Here is a 3,368-nt window from a genome sequence, read left to right as displayed (position 1 = left end):
TTTTTTTATCAAATGGATGCATTTTTTTATATTGTATTAGAGAAAAAAAAAGTCTAGAAATGTTCTTGCCAAGAAGAAGGGGAGTATCTCTAGTCGGCTTGGGGAACAGATACGAATCCCCTTCTTTGGGCCGAATTATCAAAGCTCCATAAATTGTAGCTCTATGCCAAGAACTGTGTGCATGCCACCAAAGTGTTCCTTCTTGTCCTTGGATTGTAAATCGGTATGTATAATTCCCTCCTGGCCTAATAGGGAATTGAGTCACAAATTTTGGTCCATCTGCCCATCTAGTTCTCATTTGCTTCACTCCATGCCTGCGTAAAATCGACAAAAACTGAATAAAAAGATCATCAACTTTGCTCAAAATTTCATTTGTGACCTTATCACACGACATATGCATTTAATATCAACACAACATGAATAGAATAAAGCTTAAATATAAGAAATTTTGAGCCCAACATTATACTAATTCTTGCCTGCAAGGGCTGCAAACATATATAAGTGCATAGATATTACTATTGATATAAGTGCAGTAAAACCTTTCAGAAGATTTTTTGCGCATGGCACCGAATCTGCACCGTAGTTTTTGTACTCACGTGCTCTGTAAAGATGATGAAACACAATTTCAAATTTCACCAATACGAAGCACCAAAAGATGCATTTACAGAGCACCATTTCAAACAGAAAAGCACCTTCAATTCTCCTCCACGCTCGACCATATAGTTTCAGTGCCTCAAGAAACTTTTTATGCTCCTTTTCCGTACATTGTTCCCTTTGTTTCGTGATCGTATACCGCTTCCTCACCTATTTTAACATATCGACAAAAACAAAATAAGCTGTCAAAATGCAAGATAAGCTGGATATTAGAACCAAAATTGTTATGATATATACCTAGGGAGAAAACTCTTCCCCATTATGAAACTTCTCCTTCTAAAGGGCACCAGCAGGTGTACCCATTTCTAAAAGAGGCTTATATTTGGTGCCTGACCCCGTGCCCCCATCTTGTTCCTGTGGTATGAGAAATTGCAGCGACGTGACGGTATCCAAAACCGGTGTATTCAATAACATTTTGTTTCAAAATATGGAAATCGATGCTGAGGTATACTCCACAGATTTCCAACAAAAACCAATATAATCCTTTGCAAGAGGACCATAAACCTTTTCCTGACATAGTTGGCCTCTCCGAAGCTGCACTGGACCGGTGGGATTTGTCCTCAAAGTGGAGATCGAGAATGAAGATCGAGAGAGGAACCATAAAGGGAGATAAGGAGAGAATGGGTTTGGCGACATAAAAAGAGGAAAAAAGAACCGGTTCTACCTATGACTTCACCAATTATCTATTATAAATTTAATTTGGCCATTTTTTACTTCATCAAATAAATAATTCGAAGTAAAATTTAACTTAAAATTGTAAGTGAAGCCCGTGTTTTTTATTCAACGAAGTCTAATATATATTTTACTTCATTAATTTTATTTTCGAAGTAAATAGATATATATTACTTCGGCAATATTAATTGCCGAAGTAAAAACTGGCGAAGTATATTCCAGATTTTCTACTAGTGAGATGATCAAGATCAACAAGGCAATACAGATCAACTTGGTCCAAATAACAGATGGACCAAAACTCATCCGCCAAACTTGGTAATAGGTAATTCATATGCACCTTTGAGAACCAGAGGTCAGATGATAAGTGAATTAATGCATGTTGCTTTTATTTCTCAGATAGAACCTAAAAAAGTAGAAGAAGCCTTGATTGATAATAACTGGATAGAATCTATGCAAGATGAATTGAATCAATTTGAAAGAAATTCAGTCTGACATTTAGTTCCTAGACCATCTGATAAATCTGTAATAGGAACTAGATGGGTATTTAAGAATAAACTCAATGAGAAAGGTAATGTAGTAAAAAATAAGGCTCGTTTAGTAGCACAAGGTTACAGACAAGAAGAAGGAATAGACTTTGATGAAACCTTTGCTCCAGTAGCTAGACTTGAAGCTATTAGAATATCTCTTGCTTATGCTGCCTTCAAGGATTTTAAAGTGTTCCAGATGAATGCCAATAGTGCATTTCTTAATGGTTTTCTTCAAGAAGAAGTGTTTGTTGAACAACCCCTTGGATTCCAAAGTCAAGCTCATCCAGATCATGTGTTCAAGCTAGATAAAGCTCTTTACGGGTTAAAACAATCTTCACGAGCTTGGTATGATACTCTTTCACTTTTTCTTAGTGATCATGGTTTTTTTATTGGTTCTATGGATAAAGTTTATTTAAATTTGTCAAAGAAAATCATACTTTATTAGTACAAATTTATGTTGATGATATTATATTTGGGTCAACTAACCCTAATTGTACAAAACGTTTTCTAAGATGATGCAAGATAAATTCGAGATGAGTATGATGGGAAAATTGACATTCTTTCTGGGATTACAAATCAGACAAATGGAAAAAGGAATATTCATAAATCAGGTCAAATACACAAAGGAACTTCTGAAGAAGTTTGGAATGGAGAATTGTTCTGCTGCTAGTACTCCAATGAGTGTTTCGATCAAACTGGATAAGGATAAAGCTGGAACTTCAGTAGATCAAACTCTATTAAGAGGTCTTATATGATCTTTACTCTATTTGGCAACAAGCAGACCAGACATTATGTTCTCAGTTGGTCTGTGTGCAAGATTTCAATCTGATCCAAAACAATCTCACTTCATTGCTGCCAAAAGGATTTTGAAGTATCTAAAAGGAACTCAGAATGTTGGTTTGTGGTATCCAAAGGACTCAAGTTTCAATCTTATAGGATATTCGGATGCAGATTATGCAGGATGCAGGATTGATTTAAAGAGCACAAGTGTGACTTGTCAATATCTCGGAGATAGGCTAATTTCTTGGTTCAGTAAGAAACAAACTTCTATTGCTACATCTACACGTGAATCAGAATTCTTAGTCGCAGGAAGTTTTTGTGCACAATTTCTCTTGATTCAACAACAACTCAGGGATTATGGTTTTGATTCATCTGAGGCACCTATCTACTGTGATAACACAAGTGCAATTTCTATCACTTACAACCTAGTATTACATTTCAGTACAAAACACACTGACATTCATCGCCATTTCATCCGAGATCGTGTTCAAAATAAAGATGTTTGTATGGAATACATCTCAAATGATCTGCAAGTTGCTGATATCTTCACAAAGCCATTACGCGATGCTAAGTTTTTTTATTTTCAAAATGTTCTTGGTTTGATTGATATTGATTAAATATGCTTATTTTTAGGGGAAACTTGTTTAGTTTTTCAAACTCATCTGCCATGAATTTTTTCTTTAAACTCGTTAAAACTTATCTGGTTAAAACTTTCTCTATTTGTATGTCTTTTGA

At 35.2% G+C, this 3,368-nt stretch overlaps 1 long non-coding RNA gene across 1 annotated transcript; it reads right to left on the bottom strand.

Annotated features, from left to right (window-relative positions):
• Nucleotides 1–538: 538 nt before the first annotated feature.
• LOC140886195 (uncharacterized) lies at nt 539–1,156 on the bottom strand. The gene is made up of 3 exons (XR_012151470.1): nt 892–1,156; nt 693–804; nt 539–601 (listed from the first exon to the last, which is right to left on the bottom strand). It is a non-coding gene; the product is annotated as an uncharacterized lncRNA (long non-coding RNA).
• Between the last annotated feature and the right edge of the window lie 2,212 nt (nt 1,157–3,368).

This window comes from Henckelia pumila, chromosome 3, assembly GCF_033568475.1.
Source record: "Henckelia pumila isolate YLH828 chromosome 3, ASM3356847v2, whole genome shotgun sequence".
Classification (NCBI taxonomy): Eukaryota; Viridiplantae; Streptophyta; class Magnoliopsida; order Lamiales; family Gesneriaceae; genus Henckelia; species Henckelia pumila.
Note: the sequence above shows the minus strand (reverse complement) of the source record. Positions and strands in the feature narration are given on the sequence as shown.